At 40.4% G+C, this 23,071-nt stretch overlaps 1 protein-coding gene across 4 annotated transcripts in view; it reads left to right on the top strand.

The window, feature by feature from the left end:
- Positions 1 to 319: 319 nt before the first annotated feature.
- The window catches only part of LOC121861696, a 103,112-nt gene continuing 80,360 nt past the window's right edge, over positions 320 to 23,071 (top strand). For all 4 annotated transcript variants that reach the window (XM_042359591.1, XM_042359593.1, XM_042359588.1 and 1 more), the window contains exons 1-2: positions 320 to 645; positions 1,894 to 1,983. The gene's annotated coding sequence lies outside the window, so the exon portion shown is untranslated. The remainder of the gene's footprint in view (positions 646 to 1,893; positions 1,984 to 23,071) is intronic.

Below are 23,071 nucleotides of genomic sequence, written 5' to 3'. Positions count from 1 at the left end.
TACCGTTACTAGCGTGGGCAGCCGTCCCGGCTGTAGGAGGCACCCGGGCTAGGTGCTCATTGTTGCCACAACTACCACTCCATTTATTCTTCCGTTGCATTATTAGTTTTCCTTGCTCTGATCAACAGTGTTGAAATAAGGCAAATGAGCTACACTCGGTGTGTAACATGTAAAATTAAGCTTAAATTATAGATCTATGCTTATTTTTATGGAGATTTTTAAACGTAATTTAATCGCATAAAGGGTTTGTTGTTTCATGGATGTGGCAATAGTGTGGGAGATGAACAGCGAGTAGGGTGAGCCACACACAGTGGAGACGACCTGCCCGGTGCTCCTCCGTACATTGACTGGTCACTGCTGAGCTCACTGCTACTCGCCAGTGTCCTGTGTCATCAACAGTGATCTATTCTTTCGTGCACATAAGCACTCGAGCGTTTAGTTGATAGTGTGTGCGTTGTGATAGTTCCTGGTGTAATATAATTTACCTTCGTGTGCATGGGTTACGTCGAGTACCTAACTTGTCTAATCCAGATATCCCACGTGGACATCGTTAATGTGTAGTACTTAAGTAGTGAGAGTGGTTGGTGGTAGGTGAGTCAGTGACAACATCTTGTACAGGACCTCCAGCGACCACCTCACTAGTGGGTAAGTACCCAATTACATTCGCTCGTTTTAACACATTTCAACTTTGGGTTAGTGGTTACAGAACACAACAGAGAAGTTGTCATATCGTAGTAGCGTTTAAAGTCCTGTTGGTCATTTAGATTAGAAGGTTTTAATGGAAAGTTAATTACAGTTTTCCATAACACTTTCTCGTTGCAGCAATTTATACCTTAAAAGACACAGCACACACACACACTTACCTGTTATTAATTACCAGCTTAACGACAGGTAGTAATTTGAGTCGATGTAAAAGGGTTACATTTACTAATTGCAGTTTCCATGTGGATCTTAACCAAAAATTTGATGCTACTGTTCATGGTTAAAGCAACAATCAGAGTACGTCTGTATTAAGTCCAATAGTGGGCTGGGCTTTGAAGTCGGGGGAAAATATGGGGTAGAAATATTCACTTCGAAAGCCTAGTGTCGTCCAAAGAGGTGTCAGTAAAATAACAGTTTGCTATTTGAATTTATTGAGTAAAGAATCATGAGTACGTGCATTCATATTAATCATATATAGATATTTACCGAGTATAAAGCATAGACTATTATTAATACTAATTTCCAATGTGGTCCTCGGTTTGTTAATCAATATTTAATACTATAGAAGCTAAGACCTACTGTATGCAGATGATTTAGTACAGTAGAGGATACGATACCTACCGAAATTTAAATCCGTGGTCCAATAATTTCAGTCGATATGATTTTGTCATTGCCGCTCACTATGTAGCTTTCAGTATTTCTTTAAACGCGGTGACTTGTGTACAGAGAATGGTTTAGGAGGCCTTTTAGTGTGACATGTATAGTTTGGAGTGGACAAATATGCACTCTAATAAATCGATGAGTAATATACATGTTATTGTATCTTAAATCTTTTCTCTATCACTCAAGGTTGTTGGTTTTTTATTCCAGTAACCTAAATGACTACTGCATTTTAGGACTTTGCGAAGAATATTTATGTTCTTCCCAATGATATGATCAGATTTTATTCCTACTGATTTTTAGGTTACTGCTTATTGCACGTCTTGAAATATAGTACAGTAATTATATTAGGGTTCTCGAATAAAAAAATCATGACTTCCTTCGCCTTATCATGGTGTTCTCTTACTAGGATTTCTATGACAACAAAAGGTGTGTAGACATTGTCATCACTCACAAACTGATATTAGATATTACTAAATGTTTTGCTTATAACAGGGAGGTGCTTCTTAATAAAATGACCCTTTTGATTAGGTGTGGGAGCAGGAGCACTATCCGTAAGCAGTGGAAGGCGCGAAAAGAACGTCTATACCCTGTATGCCAACCTGGCCACTCAACAGTAAGGTATGTATGGGAGTGCTGAGGGAAGGTGTGGTGCGTGGGCGTGATGAGGGAATGTGGGATGTGTGGACGTGGCGAGGGAAAGTACGTGGGCGTGATGACTAGGGAAGGTTTAATGATTGGGCGTGGTGAGGGGAGGGTGTATCGAATGGGCGTAGTGAAAGTAACGTAAAATATAAAAATTAATAAAGAGGAGTAAATTAAATATTGACAACACAAGATACATATTGTATATCGGTTCTCACTCTTGATTTATTTTTTATTTTTCTATTTATTTGTGGTTAATGTTATTTTTTATTATTATTTTATTTTTATTTTATTAATTATTATTATTATTATTATTATTATTATTATTATTATTATTATTATTATTATTATTAATATTATTATTATTATTATTATTATTATTATTATTATTATTATTATTATTATTATTATTATTATTATTATTATTATTATTATTATATTTTCGCCCCCCAGGCTCTGATGTGGGTCAGTGACCTGTGCCCGGATGGGGCAATCTCCATAAAAAAAATGTAGTGAGAAGTAAAAAGAAAAAAGTACAAAACAGGAAGTGACAGAAGGGCGGGAAATATGCTCAGGATTATTCCGAACTTGTTCTTGTAATCATAAGCGTTCGAACTCTCCAATAAATATTCGAATACCATGGAACCTGGGATGAACGAACATTTCTAGTTAGGATAGAGTTTCAGCTCAATTCGACGCCGTACTTCCAAAGTTGTCGCAGCAGACGAGTGATGTGAATGACCTGATCACTCTAAGTTCAGTATGACGATAGTGTCAGTGTCTGTATACGTAACTTTCTGTCTGCTTATGTATGTGTTCATGTGTTTAGGTATATATGTACGTATTCCACCAAGATTTTTTTCAAGATGTAGGGAACTGACTTTGGAGGTATTTTACACTCGCAGGTTTTCAGCTTTAGTCTAATAGTATTCAGTTCTGGGTACAGTTGAACCAGAGTCAAGGTCACAGCTGCCAAGTCGGAGTGGCTGCCCTTTGAGCTCTCCAATATGATTTAATGCATCTTTTGTCTTGCTAATTCACGATTAATCCATAACTCAGTTTTCGGACCACGTGAAGATTAGCGTCCACCTAGTGTATAGTATTTCACATAAAGATTAATCACTCTGCAGCTAACGTAGAATAACCTAACCTAGCCTCCAGGTAGTGTTAGGGTGTTAAATCATCAGGTGATATAAGCTGTGGGTTAATCATCAGGTGATACCGATTATAGACGGAGATTTTTGAATACACACTTGATAATTGAGTGGAAGTTACATGCAATAAAGTATATTCAGGTGTCCAGTCATATATGCCCTAGCTTGTACACTAATTTATATAGATAAGATTCGTAGCGGGATTTAGCCTTGTGGTTGCGTTTTGTTGTTAATCCTAAGTTCAGTGCTAAGGGAAGGTACGAATTATTGTGTGTAGCTCAGAGTGTTGTTGGGTACGGCGGGGCAAGGGATACGGGACGCTCTCACGGACCTGGCATATTACACAGTACTTTGTATTGTTAGCAGAGGCGGATTCAGGAGAGGGTTTCCGTGGGGTCATTTACCCTCCCTGGTCACCCATTATAAAACAGCTCTCACCCCTGTTAAAGTACAAAGAAATTTCCCTCTGTTTCTGTCGGTTTTGTAATGTACACTTGGTCTAAAAAAATCTGTACAATTTTGTGTTAGACAATAATTATGACAACGGACGAAGGATTTTAACATCCCTACCGAGACAACTGGTGTCGCAATGTTCATTTTGGATTTCATCGAACCCATCGGTAAAGATACTTTTTGGAGTGAGTGTACCTGGTGTTGGATTCTCGGAGGTTCTGAGTTGAATGATCCCAGGAAGTGAAGATTTAAGAAAACACCTTCCTGGTTGACTTAAGCGAAAAACACCAAAACGAATTCGAAAATTAGCAACAAAATTATACTCAACCGCTACACGAACTAGATACGTCCATTAGAAACTTTCAATAAACAGAATGAACGTCGACAATCTTTTAGGAAAGATTCATTACGTTCTTTTTATCTCGACAGTTATTAAGTGAGCGTATTTACTTCATGTATAACTTTGTCACTATATTTGGATATTTTTTTAGCGTTTCATCTTAATTCAACCAGTTAGGTACATTGTTAATTTTTAATTTGATGAATGTTTGTCATACTACGGTAACTTTAAAGAAGTCGGATCAGACGGCAGGTGTTGTGGTGTTAACACATGACAGAGATGTTGACACTGAGTTTATATGGATGGGGAAGGGGGAGGGTATGTCATTGATTCTGAATCTGGTATGCAAAATTAAATATGGCATGCATCATTGACCATGACGTCTGGCACTGAATACCGCACGGTTAAACACGACCACCGGTTAAATTATGCATGTAATATAAAACACTACATGCAATATTATTATTATTAGTAGTAGTAGCAGTAGTAGTGGTAGTAGTAGTTACTAAAGATTTGGATAAATTAGATGGATGTCAGGACCAAATCGGACGGTAAAAACTGGTTTGATAAGACCCCGTGGAAGTCGCATTTACACTCTGGATCCCTGACAGAAGCTTGCTCCACTTTGGATTACAAGAACAAGTAACATTCGTCAGTCAATATTTACACAGAGATTTATGGCTCGTCATCATGCCCGGGCGAGAATGAAAGTTCTAGCGTGAGTGTACAAATTCACCGCACCGTACTGGGTGTTGAGTAAATGACTAATGCTAATGTTGACAGAACGATCCTTACAAGGAGATCAAACTCAAGATTTGTCGCACTCCACATGAATATTTCCATCACCCACCACACCCTACACCAACACTCCAACACCCCCACACCCTACACCAACACCCCACACCCTACACCAACACCCCACACCCTACACCAACACTCCCTTCACCAACACTCCCTTCACCTGCTACCTATGCAACACACAACACTAACACACAACACACAACACCCCACACTCTACCCAGCACCCCACCCTACCAACACCCACCACCTACACAACACCCCACCCTACACAACACTCCCTTCACCAACACTCTCTTCTGCCACCTTATACCAACACTCAACACCCCACCTACCCAACACTAACATAACACCCCCACACTCTACACCAACACACCAACACCCCCACACCCTACTACATGAACACAAACAATTCGTCGGTGACTGGAGCCATTAACCTATCAAGCCTGACTAGTTGTAAGGCAAGACTCCTCATTTATCAACCTCACCCTGGCAGTGGTCCTAATGGCTAGCCCACCACAGGCCCTGATGGCTAGCCCACCAAGAGGCTTCAGGGTCCTCTTATTTCTTCCTCCTCTTAATGAAGACTTTAATAATAACAAGCCACCACGATGAGTTATGTAAACATCACCCGGCTTCTTATGTCAAGGTTGTGGACACGAGAAAACCTGTATCAATGAGGAAGTTCTTTAACATAACAATCTGACATTCTCGGGCCAACTCATGCATTACGAAGCATGTTATTCCTGAGATAATGTTTAATATATGCAATTGAGGAATCACCTGAAGATTAAACACCCCAGCTTATTTCCCTTGAAGGTTAAATGCCCAAACACCACCTGGGGGGGGGGGGGGTAGGTTAGGTTTGCGATAGGGTGATTAATCTTCAAGTGAGATAAGCTGGGGTGTTTAATCTTCAGGTGATGAAATGTGAGAAGGTCAGGATTGCCTGCATTTGATTATTGATTAGTAGATTACGAAGAAATTTTTAATGACTGTTGAACTGTTTTTATTTTAGTTGTGACAGCTTGTTGGTGATGGTAAAGTACATACGATATTATTAATGTTTTCCTGAAGTTATATTGTATTTGGTGCTGTAGTCACTCATTATAACTAAAATAAACCATACTTAGTGTTGCTCTCCGCGGGCCTGGCAAGGATTGGATTTACATAGAGCTGGACAAAATACCTTCCAGCAGACTTCATGATATATATTGTGTTACTTCGTTTAGTGTTTAATTATAATGAGCTTCAGTGACACTTATGAATGACGAGAGATTAACTGTCAGGTGATAAATAATTGTGAGCAGCATTATTGGCTAGCTGGTGAGGAGATTAATTTATTTTCATGTCTATGCAGCTGAGGTTCTCGAAGTGTCGTGTTTTGTACATCTCTTCTCCTTAACTAACAAATTCCTTTTAATTATTTTTTTTTATTCCCAAACAAATATATCGTAATTGGGTTATATAATTCTATAAGTCTCCCGCTGTCTAACTGTGTGACGAGACCTGAAGAATGTTGCGAGCTGTGGAGGTGAAGATGTAAACACTCCCCGCACCCTAGAGGCAGGACAACATCTACCTGGTATGTTAATGAGTAGCTCGTTACGTCTACCTACGCTCCATAAGATCCGTGCTGACGATTCATTGACCTCCCCTGACCTATGCCCGACACTGGTTAACCTCAACTCGGGGAGAATATTGAGCGAGGTTTGTGAGGTGAATTATGAGATGATGGTGTAGTTGGGTGATACTTCCTTCACATTGGTTTGTTGATTAAGACACATGACTCCTCTCTAGGAAGTCGTCGAATACACCCTAACATGTGACGGGGGAGGTAAGGTTAGGTTACCGTTAGTGTTTATTCCTCAGGTGAAATAAGCTATAATGTGTTTAAGCTTCACACATGATCCGATTCTAACTTCTTTTAACTAAGACATTTTCGTATAGCTGTAATGATGTATTTACTTTATGATGTTATCATGTATTGCTGCACTTCAACAACTATGGTCCTTAAGCTCGTATCCCCCCTCCCCTCAAAAAAAAAAAAATAAATAAATATAATATACACTAGTCATCTAAGATTTTAATTTAAGATAGTTGTCTTTAACACATATTAAAAAAAAATATCACAAAAAAACTAGTTGTAGTAAGTTGCCAAGTTCCTCAATAATAGGTGTTGAGAATACATGTCTCATTTTCCAGTTACTGACGTTCATTTGTTTTGAGAATTCCATATTAAAAAAATCAAGGTTCTTGGGATAGCAACGATTAAGAGGAAATAATTATAATAGAATTTCCAGGAGATGGACAAACGTGGTGGAAACAATATAATATCGGTATGAACTTTTAACAAGAACGAAACTATCTGGAAATTGATTCGATGTTACGTAAGGATGTGTTTAAACGTTCTGGTACAATATTATACTTTAAATCACAAAAGTTTATTTTACTCAACAGTGTAGGCGGAGTGGGATTACCTGAAGATTCGCCCCTAGATTATTTCACCTGAAGCTTAACCATCCTAACACTAAGCGGGGAAGTTAGAGTACGTTGATTTAAGTAAGGTTAAGTTGGGTTAGGTTAGGTTAAGCTCGGTTAGGTTAGCGTTTGGGTGGTTAATCTGCAGGTGAAATAAGTATGAGGCTAATCTTCAGGTGATCTGTGGAGTGTAATCAACAGGTGGAAATGCCTAATCTTCATGTGCTCTCATTTTCAATACGAGGAATAAATCATCGTAGCTCTTGAGATATTCTGGGTGTCAAGTCGTAATGGGTGGCAGGACTGACAGCGGCGTTCAGATTATGCGGATAGTCTGTCTGTCAGGATTGGCGTAAAGTGTTTGTGAAGTGATTGCGCTTAAGTTCCCGTCTGTTAGTGGTTTGTGTTAGAGAGAGAGAGAGAGAGAGAGAGAGAGAGAGAGAGAGAGAGAGAGAAGAAATATTAAGTGTGTGTGTGTGTGGTGAGAAACATTAAGTGTGTGGGAGAAAGAGAGGAAAAACATTAAGTATGAGAGGGATAGAGAAAGAGAAATATTAAGTGTGTTTGTGAGAGAGGGGGAGAAGTATTACGGTAAGTGAGAGAGAGAGACTATGGCGAACATTTTCTAAGGGATAACTCACAATATCACAGCCTACAAAAAGCTTCAAGAACATATTATCAAACATTTTATTAAGAAAAATATGTTCTTTCCTTTGACTAGAATCTCTTTATTCAACGAGTTCTTAAGTTTAACAACATCTCGTCTTTTAATATAGTTTTCGGTTAATATGATTAAATAAGGGATCGCCTGGAGTTGTGCCCATCCCAGCTTATTTCACCTGAAGATTAACCACCCTAACGCTACCTGGAGGGGTTATGTTAGGTTAGCTTAGCGTTAGAGTGCTTAATCTTAACATGAAATAAGCTGGGGAGGTGAAGCTTCAGGTGATCCGTTTTGAGTGATGTAAAGATTCAACATTAAGCTTATTATTTCCGTATATATATATATATATATATATATATATATATATATATATATATATATATATATATATATATATATATATATATATATATGTGTGTGTGTGTGTGTGTGTGTGTGTGTGTGTGAAATTAAATTTTGTATACAGTGAAGATTTAAATAATGTTATTGATATCTCCGCTGGTCTATGACCTCCGAGAGGTCGATGGCCGACATCAGTAACAGGGAGTGAATTAATAGTTTAGTCTGTGTGCATAAAGTACAAGAAGAGCTTACTTCTTTCATATGTTAAGTGCAGTGTTTGATGTACTGAAGCACCGAGGATAGATGATTAATCGATTTAACGAGAAAATAATCAGAGTATGAATTCATTAGTGTGTTCAGTTAACCCCACTTTAGTTGTCATTACCATGAAGACCTCTTAGTGCTATATGTACACCAGTTATATACTTGATCCTGTTTTATTGTATTTAATAAAACATTTCGATCTATATATGGAAGCTCTTACATACATGAGTCACAAATATTAAGTACAATAAGAAATAGGTAATGCAGGCTAGTCAAAATACTTAAGGCTCCCCAGTACTGAAAACAGTTTTCTCTAACTCCCACTAACGCAGAAGATGGCAATGCGCCAGGGTGCGGCGGTGAGTCACAAACCTTTACAGGTCGTAATCCTCAACATAACTCATATTATATGTACAGGAGATATTGGGTGTCAGCAGTGAATTGAAATAATATTTACTCAAAGCATCAGCCCGAGACTCTAATGATCGCCATCTTCACGTAGTTTTCAGTTTAGTGGTAGATCCAAATCATATAAATAATAGGGGGAGCGAGGGCGTTCACCTGAACCAGTTCACATGAAATCAAGTGGAGAGACGACGGTACATTTTGGGGAGTGCAGGAAGAGCCGTGTATCTCTTTGTATTATTTTTTATATCATGCTTACGAAACATCTTAAAAAAATATCTATAGCGCAAAAGCAGATATCAGTGATAAAGGGAACTTAGCACCATGTAAGGTATCACGTAGACTCTGGTTGTCTGCATGACGTTCTCCATCTGCGGCTCTGGGGAGGGCCGCTGGGGTCCTCCTCCTCCTCCTCAGGTGTCGGTCTTGTGTTTCCTCTTGTATTGAAGAGAAAATAGTACAGTATAGAATATATTAATCTGCAGGGGGTACTAATTACGATTAACGAGTAGAATATTGACACATTTTGCTGTGTTCCCAGGTTTGTACTTTCTCGACACCTTCATGTAAACAATGTTAAATGTTCACTTAAGATAACATGGGAGCATTTCTTGGTGCCTGTAGTTTATTTAAAACGGCTTAGAGTTAACCTGAAATATAAGACAGGTGGACTTGGTTGTTGTCACACATTGTAAAATCAACGTACAAATCATCACGGATGGCTAAGTCTACCTGGAGGTTATCCACTTGATATCAAACTCCGTTAGTATATAAACCAACATGATCACCTGACTGGAAATCATATAACGTGAAAGAGTTTACCTCGGGGTCACTAGAGTTCACCTGGAGATCACACAACTTTAAATTTACCTGGATATCATGCAACACAACCTTCTAAGGATTGGTAATATACATATAATCATGCATGCTTGACAATAATCACCATAGCATAACACAATCCAAAAAAAGGTTATTGACGTAACAACTAAAACTTAAGCTGAGCGAATGTTGTATATACGTTTTCTGTGAAGACCCCAAGTGGCGCCAATCATCTGAATTGAGTCTGATTGTTTGTTGAATGATACTGTTTTCAAAATACCGTAGACAGTAACATCTTAGGGGAGAACGACAAACACAATAAAGGAAGAACCACAGAAAGCGGTAGCTGTTTGAGGTAGGACTCACTTGCAATTTATTTTACTACTTTATCCTTTCCACCACTGATAGGCATGTTAACCGCTTGGAAGGTCACTCACGTACAGTAGCATATATTGTGACATTGTTTAGTCATGCGCTGGTATTATTATTATTTAATTAATTCATTACTCTCCAGGGGGCGGCAAGTCTAATCACAAGACCATGCGTATTAGTCAGTAGCTAGTAACTAAAATATTTTTTATTGTAAATTTATTTACAACTATAGATTTTGTAAACTGTTGATGAATTGCTGGATAAATAATTTCTTGAACCTTAAACACTCGAGCTACATTTAAGTCTTGTGTTTGGGGATATTTATATGCAAAAATATTGACCTCTTTACCTAGGGGTGGCCATGTCGAGGGCAGGAGGCCAGTGGACTGTGAAGGATCCCCCCATTGTTCTTGATAATTTTGACAAGGGCTGTTTGAAGCCCAGTTCTGCTCATGATTCCACAGCTTGGGTTGGTAGACCGCTCCACAGATCTATCACCCTCTGTGTGAAGATAACTTGGCGAGCTTGTAGTTACGTCCCCTCGTGTTGGTGGTGCGTGACATCACAAAGAAACGGCCCGGGTTCACGTTTTCCATCTCAGGATTTCGAATGTTTCAATGAAATCTGCCCTTATCGTACCTTGTCTGAAGGGTTAGGAATGTACACCCACTCAAAAATTATTCGGCACCCGTGTCATATTGTATCACTCCGTAAAGGTACTGAATAATTTTTAGTGGTTGTACGTGTATGTATCATGCATGTGTACAAGTGTGTGTGTGTGTGTGTGTGTGTGTGTGTGTGTGTGTGTGTGTGTGTGTGTGTACAAGTATCTTGTACTCCCACCAAAAAATTATTTATCACCCTTACGGCGTGATACAATATGACACGGGTGCCGAATAATTCTTTAGTGGGTGTACAGTAGTTAAAACAACTATCTGTGCATACTTTGTGGGAAACAATATGAGACCATGGACGATAAATTTTGGTATATGAGGGCTGTCACTAGTCACACGTAAAATTTCGGAGCATATCGACCCCCACCTGCACAGATAGTTGTTTTAGCTACACTACACAAAGGATATTTTCACTACAAATATGTGCGCTGGTTATTCAAGATTTTACTTTCTGTTCTTTTGCGATTTAATGCGCAATCTTACCGACTCATTTAACACGGAGGAAGACATCTGTGCTGGAGGTATCAGTGTAGCCATCTAGTTTACGAAACATTTAGCCCAACTTATTGATTGCGTGGAAGTATTTGTGTGAGTGTGTGTGTACTATGACATTCTGATCCTGTAAAATGTTTTATTATTGTAGATCACGATGCATATAATTCTTCATTATTGTACACACACACACACACACACACACACACACACACACACACACACACACACACACACACACACACACACACACACACACACTGGCGAAGGTGAGGATTGATGATATTTTACCTATAATATTCAGGTCAGCAGGATCAACAAGGTGGTGTTGATTGCAGGAGAGACGCCACACACGCCCTCACAGCCTACCAGGTGCTAAAACTACCTCCTGTTATATGACTACTGCTACCACCTTGTTTATATGTTGGGCAGGAGGTACACACACACACACTCTCTCTCTCTCTCTCTCTCTCAAACATTAAAGCATTTTGGGGTCAGTGTTTTACATAAAGGGCAATAGGAAAAGCCGTAGCTCAGGTGTTTGTGCGAGAGAGAAAAGTGATATATTACAGACCCACATACTAAGAAACTACAATAGAGCACAAACAAACCCGACCGCTGGATGGCAAGAGGTACGGGAGGGCGATAAGATGTTACGAAAGGTGTATCTCTTGTCATACACGTCTTCATTGTCTCTTGATAAACACTTACCACTCTGAGGTTACCAGTTGCCAGTGTTGGTCTCCACTCCGCTGGTATTACTGATGTGAGATAACGAGAAACATGGAGAGGTGAAGAAAGTGAGAGAGAATGTTAGATAAACCATCTCTCTCTCTTTCTCTCTCTCTCTTTCTCTCTCTCTTGGGCGTGTGTGTTGAGCTCTGGGCCTCAACACACAGCCACACCTTGTAATAACAGATGTTGCTACAGGAAGATGATGGACAAATTGGAATAGAAAATTGTAGGCTATTGTAGTTGAACCTTGGAAATTGTGTCAACTGTACTGGAATATGTTGTTCCATCTTAAACTGAATCACCTGAAGAGTCACTCCCCTCCGGCTTAATTTACCTGAATATTAGCCACCCTAACACTCACATAATCTAACCTAACCTAACCTAACCCAATCTAACCTAACCTAATGTAACATAATCCCCAGCTAGCGTTAGGCAGGTTAATCTTCAGGTGAAATAAGCAGGGGTGTCTAATTTTCATGTGACCTCTTAAAGCTAATCCTTTGTGACGATGTAGTATCTTACTTTTATGGTGTTAGATATTGTATAATCTAGTTGCAATCTCTCTCTCTCTCTCTCTCTCTCTCTCTCTCTCGTACTTGTTGCTTTAAGTTTTAGGACAGAGTCGTGTCCTTCAGATGTTGGGAGCTGTTGCGATATTGTATCTCTCAAGTATGTTTCTTCTTCTGCTGTTTGTCAACTTCCTGTCCTATATTCAATGATTGCGACATCTTGTTTTCAATGCTGGTCCGTATGAGTCAAATTCTGACCTTCCAGTTACCGTTAGATGTTGCAATATTGTGTCGCCATTTTGTGTAAAATACTTAAATTCTCACACGGGCTTAAAAGGTCATTCAAGCGTACGTAAACCCAGCTGAGAATTTTTATCAAATGGCGTTAAAGTTTCATGTGATAAATGGCTTAATTGTTATTTTTCAAGGAATAATATAGGAGAAAATGTTCAAGTAAATGGCTACACCTGACCATTAGGTGAGAAATATGGCAATTGTCAACCCTCCAGGAACTCCGAACTACACCATCTTTCAAGGACTCAGCAGGACAACCACCCCACGCCAAGCATCCATCTAAGGCTCGGGAACAATGCGAGGTATTTTTTTTATATCCACTCCAGCTCTAGGAAATTTCCGACAATGGGGGACTGAGACAGAACAATAAGGAAGAGGAAATTACAAAGATGTTAGGACAGTAGGAGAATATTAGAGGAATTATTATTCTTTACTGAAGGAATAAGAGCTAAGTCAAAACACTTTAATATATCAACAACAACCCCACCCCCACCCCGCCCGATAAGGAACACCCGGACTTATTGCAGCGCGACTAAGTTCTCATGTCTTCTCTGCTTCTTGTAAGAGTCAGTTACCTGTTGAGGGTTCGAGCCCGCTAGCTTGTCAACACTTGCTGGCTGACTCTCGACAGCCGGCTGCCACTCGGGGCTGATTCGAGAGCTGGCTAACACTCGTGGGCTGCTATCAGTAACCGCCAGAAGTGGGGAAAAATTCCGAGTTTATGATTGACATTTTCAAATGACAGATGCGAGTACTTTTATTGAATCTGAATGTGGATTTGTGAGCAAGGAGACGGTGTTTCCAGTCGTCTGTGACGCCGGGTTTAAGAGCCTCATTCGTGTGAGGATGAGAATTTTACCCCTAGAGATGATGACCAGAATTTAATGTGTTTTTATGACTGAAAAAATGCATAGTGTTCAATTCATATTGTTGACTAAGTCATCGTCTTGAATCTTATATTAATACTTGACTCGACGTAAGAAGTAATTATGATATATGTATAATAAATATATTAGATCGAAATTAAACCACATATGAATATTTCGAATTATTGGCAACTTAAAATATGTTTCTATTTGCAATATATCAACAACATGCGAACTTGTTTTTTTTTATTATCCAAAAGATATTTATTTTATAATAATATCGAGATCAATATGCCAGTATTTATAGAATATAATACCATTAGATCCGGACATACACTTAATTGAATTTAAACAGAAACATAAATTTAATGTTGCTTTAGATTTTAAACGCATCTTAGGACGAGGTATTAGAGGAATCCCACCAGAGGCGAGTGTGAGAGATAACAATGTGAGGATGAAGATCAAGCAGAGGACCTCTAGTGTTGGCAGAGCAATCAACTCCGTCAACACACACGGAGTTGGGAAAGTGACTGTACCTTCTGCCACGCTGCCGACCATGTGTGGTAACTTGGTGGTGACGACGATGGTAGAGAGAGAGAGGGAGAGAGAGAGACTATACACATACACAGAAATACTATTACACACACACACACACACACACACACGTACTGTACATCACACATTCCCACACAGCCAGTGGCCGTCCCTCCTACCAACCATCGACTTGACAACATCAATTCACTAACATTGCGCATTTAGTGTCTGTATTTGCGCAGAACCTTTCATGTGTGCGTATTTGGGCAAGATATCCCCTGTTCCCTCCGGCAGGACTCTGACAGAGGAACCTGGTCGGCATTCCTGAAGTGAGTTGCCTTTAAACATACACGACAAGTTTCTTATGGGATATTTCCCTGTCGTATTTGTGTCTCTCTCACCGAACACTACACAGGCGATGATTGTGATGATGACGAAGACGATTATGAAGATGATAGTCATAATGATGATGATATTGACCTCTCCCCTAATGCCTCCTGGACCCCTCCTTACTTTCTTGATTAATTGGCTCTGGGCAGTCTCCTCACCCCCCCCCCCCTCCTACTCCGAGGGGGTCATTCTAAAGGAGGATAGGAAAAAAATCACCTAACCTACCCTTTTGCATTTAGGTGTATCATTGTTAAGTCCAATGAGTATTTGTCCGTGCATCGTTCTAAGGAGAGGTTGCTAGAAATAAACATAATTTTCTCCGTCCTTGCAGGGAAGACGTCAGGTGAAGAAAAAAAAAATGCTTAGACTTGCATGCCTTACCCTAGCCGTCATCACTACCTGGTGCAGTCATTAAGGTGCCTTTGCTCTTGCATGGCACAAGTCATGTATCTGCATTATACAAGTCAGGTATCTCTCTCGTTCTTACACTTTCTAAGACAATGAAGACAGTCTAAGCAGTCACAGGACATAGATAGATAGATAGATAGTTTGATAGATAGATAGATAGATAGATAGATAGATAGATAGATAGATAAGAAGAAGGAAAGAGAGAGGGGAGAGAAAGAAGAAGAGAGATGAGAGAGATAGATAAAAAGAGAAAAATAAAGATAGAGAGAGAGAGAGAGAGAGAGAGAGGGAGAGAGAGAGATAGGGTGAAGGATTACCTGGTAAGCTACAGAGATAACATCAAGGCGCGGCACCTCACGTTCCTTTGATAAACATCTTCGCAAATTGAACTCTGACCACTGTGTTGGCGGTTTGGGGAACACTCATTAAGCAACTGACCCGTGCTGTGGCCCCACGTACTCACCTATCTACCTACCTGCCTATAACTACCTACCTATACCTACCTATATACCTACCTAACCCACTCACACAACTCTGCCTTCACCCCAATGACCCACCTGCTACGCACACACCCACCGCCCGCCTGCTTACCCACCAACCCACCCACCCACCCACCCATCCATCCACCCACTGAGTCTGTATTATCCATTAATCACCACACAGTCTGGGTTTGTTGGGTTAAGACCTCCTCGTTTAGGTGATCGACAGGAGCCATATTGAAGACGATATTGGCTAACTGGCTGGCGTAGGCGTAGTAGGTGGCTGCCTGACTGGCTGGCGTAGGTGGCGTAGTTGATTGGCTGGCGTAGCTGGTTGGGATTGCGGGGATATCCAGGGCTGTGGCTTAGGAGGACGCCAAGGGGCTGGTCTGGTCCCACGCCTTTCATAAGGTAAGCATTTATGACGCGACGTGAACATTTCTTGGGAATTTACTCTCTCTCTCTCTCTCTCTCTCTCTCTCTCTCTCTCTCTCTCTCTCTCTCTCTCTCTCTCTCTCTCTCTCTCTCTCTGGATATGTTTGTGTAAATTTGGGGGCTAAGTAATTAATTTAATCTAATTAATTAATTTTGCAAGTAAATACGTTGAGATGTGAGTGTGTGTGTGTGTGTGTGTGTACGTAATTTTATTTTATGTGTGTGTATACGCGTGAACAAGCCTCGTGCAGCTGTTCATCCATGACTACTATATAGATTAAAAGTTCTTACATACTGTTGTTCCGTATCCTTGACAAGAAGAATCATATAGAAGAAAGAAAGAAAGAAAGAAAGAAAGAAAGAAAGAAATGAAACACCTATTACACTAACAACTCTCTCTCTCTCTCTTCCTCTATACATCACAACAGCCGCTGGGACACTGGTCGTCGGGGCCACAGGAAACACCCCAAGACCTCAGAGAATTCCACGATCATAAAGTCATTGATTATTGTACCTGGAGACGGCCATACCTCCATAGGCTATAAAATGTCACTCCTCAAAGAACAATATAGTTATTAAATCGAATAGACATATATGTAATGATATATAAATGCATAAGTTAATTGAATCTTGGTTGTTGTTGGTTTGGGTTGAATTTATGGTCCGGTCACTTGTCATATCTACCATAGTTGGTCATTCTAGCCATAGCTTAAACTTTGGTGGTGGTGGTGGTGGTGGTGGTGGCAGGGGTGGTGGTGGTGGTGGTAGCGGTGGTGCAGGTGGTGGTGGTAGGAGTGGTGGTGGTGGTAAAAGGTGGTGGTGGTGGTGCGTGGTGGTGGTGTGTGGTAGCAGGTGGTGGGTGGTGGGTGGTGATGGTTGTGATGATGGGGTGTGTGGTGGTAGCGGTGGTGGTGGTAGTAAGTGGTGGACGGTTGTGATGGTGGTAGTGGTGGTGGTGGTGGGCGGGGTGGTGGTGGTAGTGGTGGTGGTGTTAGTGGTAGTAGGTGGTGTAAGTGTAGTGGTGGTGGCAGGGGTGGTGGTGGTGGTGGTAGCGGTGGTGCAGGTGGTGGTGGTAGGAGTGGTGGTGGTGGTAGTGGTGGTGGTGGTGGTAGTGGTGGTAGTAGTGGTAGTAGTAGTGGTGGTGGTAGGGGCGGGAGTGCTTCAAGGTGATAATGAATGTTATTTTCTGTATCTTTTAGTAAATAGACATTAAGTTATGGGAACAACTGAAAATTAGCCTCAGCTTATTTCACCTTAAGATTAACCACCTCAACCTAACCTAACCTATCCTATCCTATCCTATCCTATCCTATCCCCCAAGTAGCTTTAGGACATTTATTCATCAGGTGAAATCAACGGGAGGGGCTATTCTTCAGGTGATCCCGAGTATTATTTTCCTGTATTGTATGACTCGTGAGGTTGAGGATTCTGAAGGATGTTGATGGCAGTAAAGATTAGGATAACAGGTGCTACATCCTTCAGTATAAATCTTTTAAGTGGCGGAGAGAAATCCTTCGGGTCAGATAAGGATCATCATTGTGGTGTAAACTCAAGCCGAGGCCGTCAATTTCAGCAGTTATGAAACCTTTTTTTTTTATCCTTAATATCAAGAGAAATTTGAGTATAATTTGTGCATCTATAATTTGTTTGTGTGTGTGTGTGTGTGTGTGTGTGTGTGTGTGTGTGTGTGTGTGTGTGTGAATATATATGTCAGTTATCGATAATCTCTGCTGTTGGAAAAGTTATCAGATCACTTGAATATTAGACACCCTAGTTTATTTCACTTGATAATTCAACACCCTAACCTCACCTAACCTAACCTCTGTGTCTATAATCTTCAGGTGATCCAAGTTAGCTTACCGGGTATATATTCTCAGACCAACAGACAGTCTAGCTTCAAGTTGGCGTATAATTTCAAGTTAATTGCACGAGAGTTTCAGATTCCAACTTCAAACTAATTGTCACCAGAGAAGGTACACCGAGCCTCCACCTGCCATCATAGTGTACACGAGACAGACAACACCCCTCCTATACATCAGCTGACTTTCTGTAGGCTCCCTCCCTCCCTCCCTCCCTCCCTCCCTCACACTCTCAGATCTTACCGACATCACATCAAGATGGAGTGTGATAACCTCCTGGATCTACTGCGTGATAGTTATCGGGTGTACCTGCAGATAGAGGTGTTATCTGATCACATCTGTTGGTCGAGGGGCTAGCTATCCTGTTATCTCAGCAAGGAAGGAGGAACTGTCTGAGGAAGGAGGAGGCGGGGATAAACACAGGCTTTGTTGAGAGACTTGAAGAGCTCTGTTGCGCTGGTCGTATTTGCATAGGGATAGGCTGCCTGGGAAAGTCCTGAAGGCGTGGTGGGTCAGATGAAGAGCCTCTCAGATGGTTAGATAAACAAACGTGTGAAAGTAACATCTACTGTAAGATTTGTTGTTTTCTTTGTCTTGACACACAATTATAAACCAGTGTTGTCCTCTGATCGTCCTATAAAGATAAACCTATTTCATGATTGGTTATACATGGCTGGCAATAGGTTCTGCAAAAATAATAGCATCATTTCGTATTAATTACTGAGCAGAACTGTAAAACGTTTTGTAAATGATAAATTCTGCCACTGATAAACGCTCGTAAATAAAGGTAATCCTGAAAATATTTTCTTTGAGGTTTAAAAGCCATGAGAACGTAAGGTTAAATATATTTCCTCTTTCCATTTGTTGATTCAGTCATTTGCGGCTTTGCTCACTCGGATCATCGGCCTCTCTTGTCCCTCTAAGCGTCGCTCCTCTGTTGTTATTTCTCCTTTCTTTCTTTTCTCCACCACGTTCTTACATGTAATATTTATCTTCCTTGTTTTCTATTTCCTCAACTCACACAACCAGATGGTGGATGATTCTCACTGCTCTTTCAATGGACGTGGTTAAGCTTTACCTCCTCCTGGATATCCTGGTTATCCCCCCAACCTCCACTGTGTAGGATGCAGCTCCTCTTCAAAATTAAGTCATTTTCTTTTTAATCTTAACGCCAATTATGTAAGATTCATTTCAACATCTCATTCACAACTTTTTGCAACATTTTCATAACTCATCTACACTCATATTTTTTCGTAGTTTTTTTCCTTGACGTTCATTGTGTAAGAATCAATTAAACAAATGAATCACACAAGGCGACCAATCCACACTTTAGGAATAGAGATGCGGTGACTCGGCGGCAGTGGCTGTGGGCATAATGGGCTATAACACCTGTAATTAATCGTCCTCACGACCCTCACCTGTGCACGACACGCCAGTAAAAAAGGTCAATTGGTTGTTTGTAGAGGCCGAAGAGAGGTGAGGTGGGAGGTAAAGGTGATTATACCTCGTGTCACTCCATGGTTGCGTCTGTTAACCTCTCCTGTAAGACGCTGGTTCCGCTCACTCCAGGATAATTAGGGAGTCGAATTTAAGATTATTAGGATAATTATAAACGAACTTAAGATTATTTTGAGAATAAGACAGTAGGTTAAAGACAATTAGAAGAAGAATAACAGCGATTTGAAGAGAATTTGGATGAATTTAAAGCAATGTTGAGAATAGTTTTTTATATTTTTTTTCTCCTAAGTCTGGGATAATTTGAATAATTACTCCATATAAGAATAATGACCTAATGGGATAAGATACGTTTCTCTTAAGGCTAGTTATGACCACGAAGGACTCACCATAACACAACCTTTTACGATGTTTTGTAGAGGGGTCAAGACCTCGTTTTTTTCAGGCTTGCATAATCGACATACCATACACTCCAAAAAAATCCATTAGTGTAAGGGTATATACTTGTCTCCCTTCTCGTTATTGCTGAAGTTGTCGTGTTGTTAAAAAAAATATATATTATCAACGCCATCTATTGTTTTTTTTTTTTGGTATAGGTTTGATCTGTGTACAGTATGCATAGTTTGGTTATCGTAGACGTAAGGACCACAGAACGATGTTAGTGCGACGCAACGACTATAAGATGACGACGCGGAACGATGTGTGACTTAACGGCTAGTTATGACCACGAAGGACTCACCATAACACAACCTTTTACGATGTTTTGTAGAGGGGTCAAGACCTCGTTTTTTTCAGGCTTGCATAATCGACATACCATACACTCCAAAAAAATCCATTAGTGTAAGGGTATATACTTGTCTCCCTTCTCGTTATTGCTGAAGTTGTCGTGTTGTTAAAAAAAATATATATTATCAACGCCATCTATTGTTTTTTTTTTTTGGTATAGGTTTGATCTGTGTACAGTATGCATAGTTTGGTTATCGTAGACGTAAGGACCACAGAACGATGTTAGTGCGACGCAACGACTATGGAACAAGGACCGCGGAACGATGTGTGACGCAAGGACTAATGAATAAGGACCACGGAACGATGTGTGACGCAAGGACTAATGAACAAGAGCCACGTAACTATGCACAGTAAGTGTGACGCAAGAACCAGGACCACGGAACGATGTGTGACGCAAGGACTAATTAACAAGAGCCACGGAACTATGTAAGTGTGACGCAAGGATCAAGGACCAAAGAAGAGGCCAGGCATCCAGGAGAAACTACGACAATTAAATCGTTGCAACACAACCCCGAGGAGGTGACCATCACGCCCTACCCATAAACCCGTAATTAACAGTGCTGAACCCCAAACTCCGGGTGGTATTAAGGAGGTGGGTGATGTTTGAACCCCATATATGTGTCGTCTTGTGCCTCTCTCTCTCTCTCTCTCTCTCTCTCTCTCTCTCTGTCCTGATGGTCAGTGCTGGAAAGTGACATCTGTAAAAGATATAAAACGATAAAGATAAGGAAAGAGAGACTGTAAGAAAAGAGAACCAACATAGAGAAAGATAGAGAGAGAGAGAGAGAGAGATTCGCACGAAACGAAGCAAGGAACACGATTGAATAAGCACATCACAACCCTCATTAAATTACAAGCAGAAATTCCATTCCCTCTCAACTTTATCCACGAAAGCAAAACAGAAGACAAAAAAAATCCAAATATAAAACAAAAATAAAAAAATACCCTTCCATCCTCACCAGCCATTAAGAAACAAAGGATCGTGTGGATAAGAGAAGGGTTCTTTTAGTAAATGATGCTACTTGATGCTCTCATAAGATATTTTAATTGAGTCTTGGCTACCGTAAAAGTGTTACCTTCATAGAAAACGGGAATTTATTTTTACAGAAGCCCAAGGGAATTTTTTTTTTTTTATCTATCTGTTTACATTTTACGTATTTCTTGTTGTTGTTATAATCGTAAGTTATTTGTTTAATATGTCTGAAGTTGCGTAGACTAGGGACATAGAGATGATATTTAAAACGAAGAAATAAGAGGAAAAATAGTTTCAGAAGAATAACGAATGGGAAAATGTGAGAAAAATCTGAGAAAGATAAAAAGAGGAACAGAAAGAGGAGGTAGAGCAGAATACAAGAAGAAGAATAGAAAGAGAAGAAAAATAACGACTTAAAGATGATTAACAAAGAAAAGAAACAGATCATGAGAAGAATAAAGATGAAGAAGAGAAAAAGAAGCGAAAGACAGAAGGAGAAGGGGGGGAAGGAAAAATATCCAATGAACCACGAAAAAACAAAAAACAAAAAGATTAAACCATCAAGTACGGCTTATGTGACTTGCTGTGTGTACTTAGTGGAGCTTAATGGAGCCGCCAGTGATTTATCGACACGCCACTATGATGTTGGGTAGTGTGTGTGGCTGTGATGTGCTGGCTATGAGGCGTAGAAATGTGTACCTTTGCGTAGTACTGTGTATGGAGCGTAGTAACGCGTATGATGTGTAGTAATGTGTATGATGCGTAATGCTGATTAATAATGCGTATGTTTGCGTAGTAATGTGTTATTTAGCTATATGTCATTTCTTTCATAGGACACAAAGAATAAAACGCAACTATCTTGTAAAGCTGAACATTTTAACTTTGTGTCTAATAAGTTCTTGCACTAAAAATAAATCTTTAAGGTGTTGTATGGAGAAGGTGTGGAGGAGATGAAGTGCGTGACGGAGGTGTTGTGTGGGGGAAGATAAAGTACGTGAGGGAGGAGTTCTGTGGGGGAAGAGAAGACAAAGTGCGTTAGGGAGGTGTTATGTAGGGGAAGACAGTATGCGTGAGGTAGGTGTTGTGTAGGGGAAGATAAAGTACGTTAGGGAGGAGTTCTGTGGGGGAAGATAAAGTACGTGAGGTGAGTGTGTTGTGTGGGAGGTGTGAAGGAGACGCCAAAGTACAGTATTAACGTTATCACACACGACTAACACAGCAGCCTGGGTCACCACAACACCAGATACTGTCAACCCTCTTCATATATATCACCAGTAATCCACACCTCTTCCCTCCTTTACCTCAAATCCTTTTAAGTCTCAGCGATAGGAAGGATCTATCTAGGACTCTCACAGGATTAAAATATGTGTGTGTGTGTGTGTGTGTGTGTGTGTGTGTGTGTGTGTGTGTGTGTGTGTGTGTGTGTGTGTGTGTGTGTGTTTTCCAGGGAACATCGTGACGGGTGTGGCTGTATGAGGGAGGGAGAGAAAGGTAAGGTCACACACGTTAATGACATCTTTGTTATTATCTCCTGAGGATTTTGTTTAGCAGGTGCGAGACTTTATCCTGAGACGACATGTTTGAGATGTATTGAACCTCAACTTGATAGGTAATTGATCTCTCTCTCTCTTGTCGAATTCCTCATGTGATCACAGTTAAAAACAAATATTAACGAAAAAAAAAGAGCTGATGCACATTGCACAATCTTGCGAGGAGCGAGGATAATGTCAAGATTCAAGAGCAAGACTCACTCATACTCTCCTCCCTTGACTTGTACACTGGTGGGCCAAAGTGAGGTAGAGCTTCACTTAACACTACGGCAGGTAATGTATTGTGCGAAGTCTCTGGTAAATTAATATTCCTCGTGTTAATAGTTTGACGTTACTCCGAGGGTCTGGTGAACTAAAAGTCGCTCTCAGCTCACAGTATCACGGCCACTTGTCTCCTGCCTAAAAAATGTCGAAGGAAGAGGTGTGTTAACCCCTGTGTGTGTGTATGTGTATGTATGTGTATTCAGCGTAGGTGTACCGTGTAACAGAGAGGAAGGAAATACGAGTTATTTTCAGCAAAAGACAGGCTATTT

The sequence above is a fragment of the Homarus americanus genome, unplaced genomic scaffold (genome assembly GCF_018991925.1).
Source record: "Homarus americanus isolate GMGI-L3 unplaced genomic scaffold, GMGI_Hamer_2.0 scaffold44808, whole genome shotgun sequence".
Classification (NCBI taxonomy): domain Eukaryota; kingdom Metazoa; phylum Arthropoda; class Malacostraca; order Decapoda; family Nephropidae; genus Homarus; species Homarus americanus.
Note: the sequence above shows the minus strand (reverse complement) of the source record. Positions and strands in the feature narration are given on the sequence as shown.